General features: G+C 44.9%; 1 protein-coding gene across 2 annotated transcripts in view; it reads right to left on the minus strand.

Moving 5' to 3' along the window:
- The window catches only part of LOC126278030 (nidogen), a 297,135-nt gene that overhangs the window by 151,460 nt on the left and 132,787 nt on the right, over window positions 1-12,888 (minus strand). The window lies entirely within an intron of this gene.

The raw sequence follows: 12,888 nt of genomic DNA on the forward strand, positions 1-12,888 counted from the left end.
ACGTCGAATCACTAGACTCACGTGCAAATTTGCAGTCAGGACGGTTAAACCTGGTTTTGGATGCCGCTGGAGTTGTTCGACGATATCCCAAACGTGCTCCACTGGAGACAGATCTACATTAAATGAATTCGCAATTGCGAATAAGGACAACCATCAGCTGTGGAATGGAAGTACGAGAATGAAAATTTGTGCCGGGCCGGGACTCGAACCCGGATTTCCCGCTTATCACGAGCGATTGCCTAACCATTTTCATTGTCCTCATTCCATTCTACAGCTGATGGCTGTCCTTATCCGCTGTTGCAAATTCATTTAATATACTTCATAAAGGACGTAGTCGGGGCAGTGCCTGTTCCTATGAACATGCATGCATACATTGCATCGTAATCAGAATAACACAGGCACTACAATATCGTATGTATCTGTCGTTACCCGGCAAGCGACTTTCAAGTACAACGTCTGACCTGTACAGTAATATAATGGATGTTCGAATGGTTCCAATGGCTCTGGGCACTATGGCTCCTCTAGAACTTAGAACTGCTTAAACCGAACTAACCTAAGGACATCACACATCCACGTCCGAGGCAGGATTCGAACCTGCGACCGTAGTGGTCACGCGGTTCCACACCGAAACGCCTAGAACCGCTCGGTCACACTGGCCGGCAATGGATGTTCGAGAACAGGTCGCTTCGGTCAGAGGGTTAGCTTCCCACCCCACCCCCCCCCCCCCAAAAAAAAAAAACAAAAAAAACACTGAACTTGAACAAACGTCACGGGACGTCCGCACCTAGCAAATACAACGAACAAATGAGATCAATAAAAAGAAAGAAAGAAATATGGGAAGGCGACCGCTCAAGTTAAGTGGGAAATACGGGTTCGAGTCCCGGTCTGGCACAAATTTTCATTGTCATCATTCCATTCCACAGCTGATGGTTGGCCTTATTCGCAAATGCGAATTCATTTAATGTATTTCACAGAGGCTGTAGTCGCCGCAATGCCTTTGCATCGTAATCAGAATAACACAGGCACTGCAATACCGAAGACACATCTGGTGATCGAGCATGCCAAACCAACACGTGGGCACTCTGTAGAGCTAGCTTGGTTACAACTGCGGTGTGTGGGTGAGCGTTATCCTGTTGGAAAACACTACCTTGAAGGCTGTTCATGAATGACAGCACAACACGTCGAATCACCAGACTGGCGTACAAATTTGCAGTCACGGTGCGAGGGATAACCACGAGGCTGCTCCTGCATTCATATGAAATTGCACTTCGGACTGTAAATCCAGGTGTAGGTCCAGTGTGTCTAGAACACAGACAGGCTGGTTGCAGGCGATCTGCTGGCCTCCTTCTAACCAAAGCATGGCTGTCGCTGGAACTGAGGCCGAATCAGCTTTCTACAGAAAACACAACAGATCTCCACCATGCTGTTCAACGAGCTCTCGTTTGACACCACTGAAGTCGTAAATGTCGGTGGTTTGGGGTCAGTAAAATGCACACTACAAGGCGTCTGGCACGGAGCTGCCCTTGAAGTAACCGGTTATTAACAGTTCGTTGTGTGACTGTGGTACCAGCAGCTGCTCAAATCGCTGCTGCCGATGCAGCGCGATGCGCCTGAGCGATGGGCTTCCCTCTCGGTAGTACCACGTGGCCGTCCGGGGCCCGGTTTTCATAGGACCGTACATTCTTGCCACCACCGTTGCCAGCAGTAATGTATATTAGCTACTTTCCTGCCAAGTCTCTCTAAATATAGCAGGAGGAAAGTCCAGCTTCTCGTAGCCATATTATACGACCTCGTTCAATCTCCGTGAGGTACTCATAATGGCGTCTTTGTCGCCTTAAAGGCAGTCTTCATTAACATCAACACACCACGTCCAATGTCAAACATAACTAACGCTCGCGACCAGTACAGCGTTTATTTAAAGCAAATATGATCTACATTCTCACAGTAGCGTTATGCGATTGGCGCGAAATTTGAGTAGATATCATCTTTCAGATGTAGGAACAGGCTTACCAATTTTCGTTTGTGTCGCACAACACCTTCTTGGTGTTGCGACTTTTTCCTCCAGTGCATATTGACATGCCAAAAAGCAACAAAATTCTAGATAGGATCACGGATATGATACCCGAGTTGGGATGACAATCATTAAAACAAAGGCGAGATCCTTTTCTGAAATTCCAACCACCGCCTTTCGTTCACATCAACCTGTAGAGAAAGAAATGATGGTCTTAATAAAATAAGAAAACAAGAGCTCATACGAAATATTTAAGTGTTCGTTTTACCGGTGCTCTGGCCCAGTCTGGAATGGCAGAGAAATGGTTCGACGAACCCTCTGGCCAGGCACTTAACTGTGATTTATAGAACAGTCATGTAGATGCAGATTTACGTCAGAACAATTAATAGTACGTATCAGTGTCTCCTGCCTACACATAAAAATGCCTCAACCAGCTATCAATTGCGCCTTGTCATGGGCTGACCGCACTTCTTGTCACCATCTTCAGGTGTTGGTGAGATCTGTGAGGCTTTCTCGGATGACGTAATTAGTAGTCCACCCTACGTCTTCTGTTGAAACTACAAACTTTAAATTGTCGTCAGCATCGTGTAACCAAAATTAACGGTCTTTTTAGTTCTTGTGTGGAGAGCCACAAACTTCTCATTGTTTAGAGTCAATAATCACTTTTAGCACCATGCTAGATATCTTTCCCAAATCATTTTTTATTTTATTTTTCTGATGTTCTGGTGACATTATTAGACGGCATCATCTGCAAATATACATTGTACAAACATACCGTCGTTTGATTATCGCGCAGACTCCCGTATTGAGGACACAGTAATAAGCATCCCTAGCGTAGAGAAACAACTGAAAGAATTGAAAGCAAATAAGTCGCCAGGTCCGCATGGAATCAAACGGTTCAGATTACTCTGAACACTATGGGACTTAACATCCAAGGTCATCAGTCCCATAGAACTTAGAACTACTTAACCTAACAACCCTAAGGACATCACACACATCCATGCCCGAGGCAGGATTCGAACCTGCGGTCGTAGCAGTCGCGCGGTTCCGTACTGAAGCGCCTAGAACCGCTCGGCCACAGTGGACGGCCTCGGATGGATCTCAGTTCGGTTTTACAAAGAGTACTCTATAGCATTGGCCCCTTATTTAGCTTACATTTATCGCGAATCTCTAGCCCAGAACGAAGTCCCAAGCGACTGTGCAAAAGATCAGGACCCCTGTAGGTAAGAAAGCTTCTGTCTAATGTCACTAGAAAAAAAAGTCGGTGTCGTAACTCGTCGACCATAGGCAGTAAAAATTATTTGCGGACGACAGCAAATTCGCCATATTGTCCGCTATAACTTGGAGAAAACAGCACTTCCATTTGTTTATTCGTTCTGTATATGTTTGTGGCGTTCTGTCTTAGATCCTCACCCTGTATACATATTTTTGTGTCGCTGGAGGTACGCGTTAGCCAGACGCTACGGAAAGCCGGTGAACTCCGTGTTGTGGCTGGCAGGCGTTAAAAGCCCCCCGTTAGCCGAGTACAGCCAGCTGCGAGCAGTCTCCGGACCACCACACTCCTTCCTTAACACGTTAACGACTGCGTAACTACACCGTGAAGCCGTCAGATCAACGCCCTCACTCCAAACCGAACTCTACTGTGCATACTGGTCCCATTGCGTTTCTACACCTACACCTGCGTTAAACACTCCTCAAGCAACTGCACAGTGCGTTGCGGAGGCTACTCTGCTCTAAGGTTAGACGTTTTCTGTCCTGTGCCAGTAGCGTTGTGTTCGAGGAAAAAATGACTGTCTGTGTGCCTTTGTATGCGGTCTAATCTCCGTTAGATTACTCTCGTGACCCCTACGCGAGATAAATAACGGCGGCAGAATATGCAACATTCTTCATCGAATATCGATTCTTTAAATTTACCCAGCAAGAATTCGCGAGAATTACGGAGTATTGTACATATAGACTTTTCATAATCCTAGCACCTTATGAATTGGTTCCATTTCTGTTGTAATCTGTACCTGATAACGATTCCAAATGCTGGAAAATATTCTAGAATTACTCGTAATTGCAATAGCGTCTCGCTCTTTAAATTGCTGGTGGCGATCTGACGACAGAGTGCGATGTTCACCCAATTACGATTGCAGTGGGTCCTGAATCATGCAGATATAGTCGTGGATCAACGGTAGGATGAAATACGCTTCTTGTTACACCAGATCGGCATGTCGGGATGCGCCTTCATCCAGACGAATGGTTGCTCGAATGTGCTCCGCACCGCGGATGTAGGCTAATAGGGGCAGTATTCACCTTGGCTTCCATGAGACTTGTGGTAGTAATCGAAGGTACCGTGACAGCTGTGGACCACGTGCACATTATTGCGGACCTGCGTCCCTTCATGCTTTATGTCCTCACCGACGGCGATCGAGTCTTCCGACAGGAAAGTAGTATGTTTCACAAGGCCAGAATCGTTCTACAACAGATTAAGGAGCATGATACTAAACACATGCCTGTATCTAGGCCACCAAGTTCGCCTGAGCTGAACTCGATGAACACATTTGGGATGCTTTCAGGCGTTTGGAAAAATTTCCGTGGTCCGACTGAGTATTGAATTCTAACTTTTGGATTTGTTGTCTACAGATGCCCCTTCGCCAGCGAGCCAAGTGAAATTTATATTTTTAAAAACTGTAAAACCTAGAAGAAACTAGCATAAATAATCGAGAAACTGAAGACAGAAAAAAATGGTATAAAAGAAGTTACGATCTGGTACAGTTCTCAAGACAAAACGTTTACAAAAGGACAAGGATGAAACAGACAACAGGACAGAGGAAAAGTAAAGGGGAGCAGATGAAGGAGTATTAGAGAAAATGTAAAGCTAACTTATTTAATTAAACGAAAGAAGAAAAAGAAACTGCTAAACTGAGCAAACTACGACGCTTAGAGCTACTGTGCTTAACCATTCAGCAATAAGATATTACGTAACTGCGACCAACAGGGCTACCTAGTAATACCGTGATATTATATCGGACTACAGCACATACTGAACAGCGCAAGACATCAGTTTAATGCCGAATAAAGACGATGGTGGTCGTAACGTGCGATTTGATAACGCAAGCAGCTGCTCTTGATTCAAGATCGCTTCTAGGAGAGAGAGGAGCAGAGAGCAGACATTGGACTGGTAAATGTGTAGCAGCCGCTTCCGCCCGCCGCAGCTAACGCTTCCGCACACGTGTGTACGGAGGCCAGAGCGGTAGGTCATGTGCTGCAAGAAACGCAGATCGCTTCAGCTGAGAGGCCAACGCACTGGGATCTCACGCACTCGGCTGTACTAAAGCACTCTTCACGCGGGTCCCGCTGTTGAGGCAAGAGAGGCAGTTTTATTTCTTCTTGCCACTCACTGATGACTTCGCCCAAAGAGGCTCGTAGGCTCGTACAGATATGTCGATAAATGGGCGAGCTGCGACAATGGTAGCTTTGCCTAACTCTTCTGTCGATTCACTGCCACACCATTGTGTATCCCAAGTCTATGCCCTTTCACTAATAATCACTTCTTCTTTTACTTCACCGTGGATACACTACTTCACCATCAATAATCATACGGCTTACCCTTGAATAACCACACTATTCAGCTACCAAGAATTATAAAAACAACCTGATTTATTTTTGAAAACACATAAACGTACAAATAACTTTTTAAAAAAACAAGCTATATTTCTGTACAGATAACAAAAAAGGAAGTGCGATTAGGACAAGCGCTCTGAATGTTCCGTAGAAACTTCATTATTAACATGGATAACAATAATAATAATCATTGCTGGTAAACCTTTCGGGCTGTAAGGTCGTGATCCACGAAACTCTTCTGATCCTAATGTTTCGTCCAGAATTGCGCTGGACATCTTCAGAAGCGTTGCTCCTCCGTTGAGTGTTGCCGGCTGACAGGACTATCTATGACGATGAACTATTATCCTCCACTCTGTAGAGGAACCATTAAAATATATAAATGTAGGGATAATTTTGACAGAAGGGCTTAGCGACATGTGAAGAGTAGCTCTGCAGTACCGCTAAACAGTTCTTCATCTTAGACAAGACGACAATCTATAGTTAAATTCTATCTTTTGACAGATATCATCTCTGCTTATCACGTGTAACTTCGGACACAACCCCTTTTGTATAGTAGGTCTATATATGTCGTTCTGAGACATCCGACCCGCCGGTTGGCGAAGGTCGGAGGAGCAAAGGCTCTGAAGATATCTAGCGCAATTCTGGACGAAACGTTAGGAACAGAAGAGTTTCGTGGACAATGACCTTATACCCCGAAAGGTTTTCCAGCAGCTAGGCCATCCGGTCGTGAAAGCGTTCAGTCTATCATCAATAATAATAATAATAACAATTCGTGTGGTTCAATGACCTGGTGGAAGTCTTTAACTTCCGTGTCCCTAACCCACCCAAGTTATCCAACCGGGGAAAGAAGACCTACAGTTTAACGTGAAATCCGAACCACGTGTATTTTCTGTCGACTCCACACATCGTTGAGAGGTGAAGGTTGGGTTTAAAAGAAAAGGGAAAATGCGTGGTCCTAGCGAGATCCATGCCCACGACCCTGTGGTTTCTAGTCACGCTCTCTAGTGCTAGATCACCATGCCCGACATCTGTGTAGATGGATCACCTATAGGTTTTGATGAGCGAGTTAGGGCGTATCAAAATATGTGAAATATATGGCCGTAGCTTTCGGCTGCATTGACTTAGTAGCTTAAATTATTTACACTGCTATGGAGTCGTAGGCGTTAGCATTTGACATAAACTTGATACTTCTCCACGTTCCTGAGAAAAAGGTTCTTAACAGACAGACAGGCAGGTAGACGGACAACAAATGACATAAAAAATTCTTGTGCTATAATTACAGATTAACAGTTGTGGGTTTTTTTTCCTTTAGCTGTACTGTGAAACCTTGCTTCTTGTCAAATTTTATAATTCGAAGTCAACGGGAAGTTCCCAATAGGTTTTGATGACTGTATCGAAATTTGTGACATAAATGGCAGTATCTTATGTTTGTATGGTCTCAGAAGCTTAAGTCCTGTACACCGCCAAAGGACTACAAACGTTACTACGTGACACAAATTTGAAGTCGATACCTTCACCCGTTCCTCAGAAATAGGGGTCTTAACAGTCGGAAAGACATGAAGACAAACAAACGGCCAACAAAGTGATCGTATGAGTATTCCGGTTTTACCGCATGAGGTACGGAATCCTAAAAAAGGAAAGCTTTTAATTTCTGAAAATATAAGTAATAATTAAATTTTTCTTTATCGAAATGTTTAAAAACAGGTTTGTACATTCAGAAGTCTTTGATATACAAACAATTACGTTAATTCCAAAATTTTCATTGCACATTATTTCACTCAAGAAAATTTCGGTAAGTAATCACTAAAATGGTGATTCCACCTTCCGTATAGGTCCGTGGTCAGATTTTAAAATTGCTAACTAAAATAAAGCTTATCAGGCATTTGACTGCCTTACCATTCTATAGCAAAAAACCAGTGACGCCTCCAGCTTACTTATTTGTATTAGTGTTCTCATCACGTGTCTGAATTTCTTAACTATAGGCGATACAAATGAAAAGGGAAGCTGCCGTAATTGAATCACATAGAGATACGAGTAGCACTGACATGTTCTGAAACCAAGGTAAGCAATATATGAGAAGTGAGACGCAACTATAATACAATGACCGAAAACACCAAGAAGGAGTTGTGTGACATAAACTAAATTTGGTAGGGGTTTTCCTTCATCTGAAGGGTGATGTCTGTTCAAATTTCGCGGCAGTCGAATAAGACAGGCGCTAGTAGTACGGCTATGAGGATGCAAATTAGGTTTTCTTTAAATACACACAGTAACGGTCGTGAGCATTAGTTGCCTTTGAGATTGGACGTGGTTAAGAATGCATTTAAGGCGACAAAGACGGCATTATCAACACCTCAGTTTGAACGACGTCGTGTAACAGGGCTACGAGAAGCTGGACGTTCCTTCTGGGACACCGCAGAATGACTTGGCAGTAATGTAGCCACTGTACATGACTGCTGCCAGCGGTACTCGCGAGAACGTACGGTCGCAGGAAAACCTGGTTCTGAACAGACACGTGGCGCTACTGAGATGGAAAGCCATCGTGTTCGGCGTATGGCTCTGGCGTGGCGTACTGCATCTGCAGAAGCAATTTCAGCAGTAGTTGGCACCGCAGTGACACAACGAACTGCTTCAAATCGGTTACCTCAAGGACAGCCCCGAGGCAGACGACTTATAGTGTGCATTCCACTGACCCCAAACCACCGCCATTTGCGATTTCAACGGTGTCAAACGAGTGCTCATTGGCGAGCTTGTTGAAGAGAGCTGGTTCTGTCTCGATGCCAGTGATGGCTGTGCGTTGGTTAGGAGGAGGTCAGGTGAGCGCCTGCAATCAACCTGTCAGCGTGCTACACACGCTGGAGCAACAGCTGGAGTTATGGTCCGGGATGCGATTTCATATGACCGCAGGAACACGCTCGTGGTTATCCCAAACACCATGACTGCAAATCTGAACGTCAGTCTGATGTATCGACCTGTTGTGTTGCCGTTCATGAGCAACATTCCATGGCGGGTTTTCCAACAGCATACCGTTCGCCCTCATGCTCTAAAGAGTGCCGCCGACATGTTGGCTTGGCCTGCTCGATCACCATATCTGTCTCCAATCGAGCACATGGGAGGGGGGGGGGGGGGAATCATCGGACGACAATTCCAGCATGGAACTCCCTCCCACAAACTGACATCCGGCACCTGTACAACATAATCCATCCTCTATCCACGTTTTCATGCTTGCACTCTCAACTTTCTGGGGGTTACACCGCTTATTAATGTACTAGCATTTCAACTTACAAAGGCTAACTTTGCGCTTACATTAACCTGCGATATTGCAATTTTAATCACTTAAATACGTTACCTGGACAAATGTATTCCAGAAATTTCATTACTCTGCATCAATTATTTTTTTGGTGTCGCGACTTTTTTTCCGTCAGTGTATTCTCTTTCATTTACAGCTGATGTTTCCTATCCTTTTTCTCACTGGGCTGTGATTTAGATTGTTACGTGACGTAAGAAATCAGTGAAAGGTAACTGGATATCAAGGTAACCTCCAAAGGTAACAACTCCCTTAGCCAATTTGTCTACTGCTCCGTTATACAATATATCTTCATGGGCTTTTATCCAGAGCATATAAATACATTTCTTTCTTCGACAGCATTATGTTATTTCGTGGGCTGCGTCGATAAGAAGTTACTGCTGTTTTTTCCCCCATTTCTGTACTCTATGGCACTGAGAATTCTTTTTGAATGAGAAATAATCTAAAATTTTTCGTAATTCACGGTTAGGAGTGTTTGATGGCCTTCGCGATTTGCATTGCTTCCGCTGCAGGAGTAGAGATTGACGGTGAAAGCTCATACTGCTTATAGCGGCCTATTCTTGGAAATAACAAAACACATAATGATCTCGCGGTTGCAGCATAGAGGAGGAATATACACTGTCCAGTCACATTAATGTGAGCACCTGTCGCAGTCCGCCCCGATAGCTGAATGGTCAGTGTGACGGACTGCCATGCTAAGGGGCCCGGGTTCGATTTCCGGCTAGGTCGGGGATTTTCTCCGCTCAGGGACTAGGTGTCCATTTCATTTGCATCCGGCGCGCAGGTCGCCGAATGTGGCGTCGAATGTAATAGGCGGCCGGACGTGCCCCGTAAGGTCACGATATTCCTCAGGAAGACATCCAACAACTCTATCAATCAATGGAAAGCCGAATAACTGCTTGCATCATGGCCAGATATAAACGGATGCGTTATTGATTTGCTGAATTTGTGAAGCTATTTTTCTTGAATGAATCATCCAGTTTTTCTGAAATTGATATCATTTGTTCGTCCGTAAATGTAAATTACGTCTACCGATTTCCATTCTATTCTGATGATTGATTCGTGCTACGTCTTTTTCTTTGTCTTACAGTAAATGTGACTATTATTTAATAGTACACAAGATGTGATGACTTGAATACAACTTCATTTGACTTACAGATGTCGTGGAAATATTCTGCAGAGAATTTCACAAAATCTGTTTCGGTCATCAGGCCAAAAAGTTACGGCTTCAGGAGGGTATCACGAATATGACTGTGTGATATTAACATTCTGCCCTGATCGGCCTTCACATTCTTAGCCTGTGGAATATGAGTCAGTAGAAGAAAATTCACGCCAGGCACTTTCCTACCGTCGGAGCTCCGGCGTGCCAACAAGTTACATCGGTTGCAGATAAGGGACTTGTGGGTAGAATTTTTCTTATACGCGGAGACCTCTATAGCCATAAGAAATGATACAACGCTGGGGCAGGAAATGGTTCTTTTTAAACTAATCGTAGCACATCCGGCAGAAGTGATCACGAGTAAACCTTACAAAACCTGTCTAGTTGGGTGGATGGCGATTTGAACATAGCTCCGTTCGAACACGAGTCTAGTGCCTTAAGCACCCTCACTGTCTTACTCGATGCGAAACATAACGAAATTCTGTCGCATGCTGGTGCCGTTTTCCCTTTTAGCGAGTAAAGTGTCTTCTGAGCAACACCAGTGCCTTTTGTACACCAGGCATTTGAGCGTTCCTGTGTCATGCGAACGTTGCATAAGAGAGTAGATGTTTAGAAGCGACAAATTTCGCTTCTCACTTGTGTGTTCTTCCGTTATGCGACGAGACAGGTGTAGTATTTATTCCGCTTACGGCTTCTCCGACCAGTGTTTTGTTGTTGAGGTCCGAGTGCGTGAGTGTGGGCTGGTATCTGTGGAGGCCAGAGGTCGGCAGATACAGCCAATCCTCCACAGATACCACCGGCCGCGCTGCCCCAACTATGGCTCGAGGTCATACGCTGCTGGGCGTTCCGGCGTTCAGCTTTCATTTGTCGTCTGCTCCGCTACGCAGTTTCAACAGAAAGAAGAACGTAGCCGTTTGTCATCTCCAGCTGCTAGTCCAACAAAAGTGTGCTCACGCCCGAGAGGAACCAGACGCAAATTTCGGTCTGCCCGTTCTAATACATTTTTTTGTTATTTTGTCGAATCACAGGAAATGTCAGGGACATCTGACTCAACAAGGAAATAACAGTACCGCTAACATCTACATCTACATACCTACTCCGCAATCCACCATACGGTGCGTGGCGATGGGTACCTCGTACCAAAATTAGCATCTTCTCTCCCTGTTCCACTCCCAAACAGAAAGAGGGAAGAATGACTGCTTATATGCCTCTGTACGAGCCCTAATCTCTTCTTACTAGCAGAAGTAATCACTTTCTTTAATGACGGCTTTTGCTGTGCGACTGTGAACATCAAACAAATAAACTATGCGCGTTAAAAAACCGACTACAGAGGTTGTCTCGCAATATTTGTAAACAGAACAACAATAACCACTGCCCTCTTCGAAACAGCCGTGAATATCCAAACACAAGCAGAGTTAAAAAAATGGCTCTGAGCACTATGGGACTTAACATCGGAGTCCCCTGGAGCTTAGAAACACTTAAACCTAACTAACCTAAAGACATCACACACATCCATGGCCGAGGCAGGATTCGAACCTGTGACCGTAGCGGTCGCGGGCTTCCAGACTGAAGCGCCTAGAACCGCTCGTCCACACCGGCCGGCTACAAGCAGAGTACTTGCTCTCACTTCTGTTGGGGTGGTGCATAAGTTCGCAGCATGTTTCCATAATTTTAATGAGCACAACGGACACGCATAGTAGAGTCTTTAGTCATCAAATGTCCAAATGTGTGTGAATTCCTATGGGACCAAACTGCTGAGGTCATCGGTCCCTAGACTTACACACTACTTTAAACTAACTTAAACTAACTTACGCTAGGGACAACACACACTCCCATGCCCTAGGGAGGAGTCGAACCTCCAGCGGGAGGCTTTAGTCGTCAATAATATATTCTCCTTCACTATTTATAACAATCTACCAACGCTGGGGTAACTTTCCGATTCCGCGACTGTTAGAAATCACATGGTTTTGAGGCGAAGAACTCGTCCAGCCATGTTGGGAGAGCATTTCCATCCGGGAAGGAAGTTCCTTGAAGACTGTTCGTTAGAGATCGGAAAAGGTGAAAATATGAGGGCGCAGAATCCGGTGAATAAGGTGAGTGTGGAATGATCTCCCAAAGCAACTCCTGTGGAATGTGTTTTGTCAGTCTGGCTCAATGCGGGCTGGCCTTATCGTGGAGTAGCATCACTTCACTCAGTCTTCCTGGTCGTTGTTCTTGGACAGCGTCTGCAAGACGTCTCAGTTATTGATAATAAATGGGAGCAGAGATACTACACTCGGGGATGCAACTGTCACTGTTCCACCAGATGCATCACATTATCTTTCGTGGATATGCGCAGTTTTGCCGGCAGCTGTGGCCGAGAGGTTCTAGGCGATTCAGTCCGGAACCGCGCTGCTGCTCGGGAATGGCTGTGTGTGATGTCCTTAGGTTAGTTAGGTTCAAGTAGATCTAGGGGACTGATGACCTCAGATGTTAAGTCCCATAGTGGTTAGAGCCATTTGAACCCTTTTTTTTTTTTTTGCTCAGTTTTTGTATGGGGAGTTGCTGCTTTGGGCTCAGCCGCTCCATTCTTCTCCTTATGTTAGCATAAAGACGTCATTTCTTGTCACAAGTAACGATATAGTATAAGAATGGCCGGTGTTGTTCACGAGCCAATTGATGAGGGGCAAGCAGAGATGCACTATGGGTACCCACAGATTTTTTTGTCGTTTTAACTTAGAGCATTTGGTACACATACACCCTATTTTTGAACCTTCTCCATTGCATGCAAATGTCATCCGATGGTGGAACGATCACAGTTCACAC

Source organism: Schistocerca gregaria, chromosome 6, assembly GCF_023897955.1.
Source record: "Schistocerca gregaria isolate iqSchGreg1 chromosome 6, iqSchGreg1.2, whole genome shotgun sequence".
Taxonomy (NCBI): domain Eukaryota; kingdom Metazoa; phylum Arthropoda; class Insecta; order Orthoptera; family Acrididae; genus Schistocerca; species Schistocerca gregaria.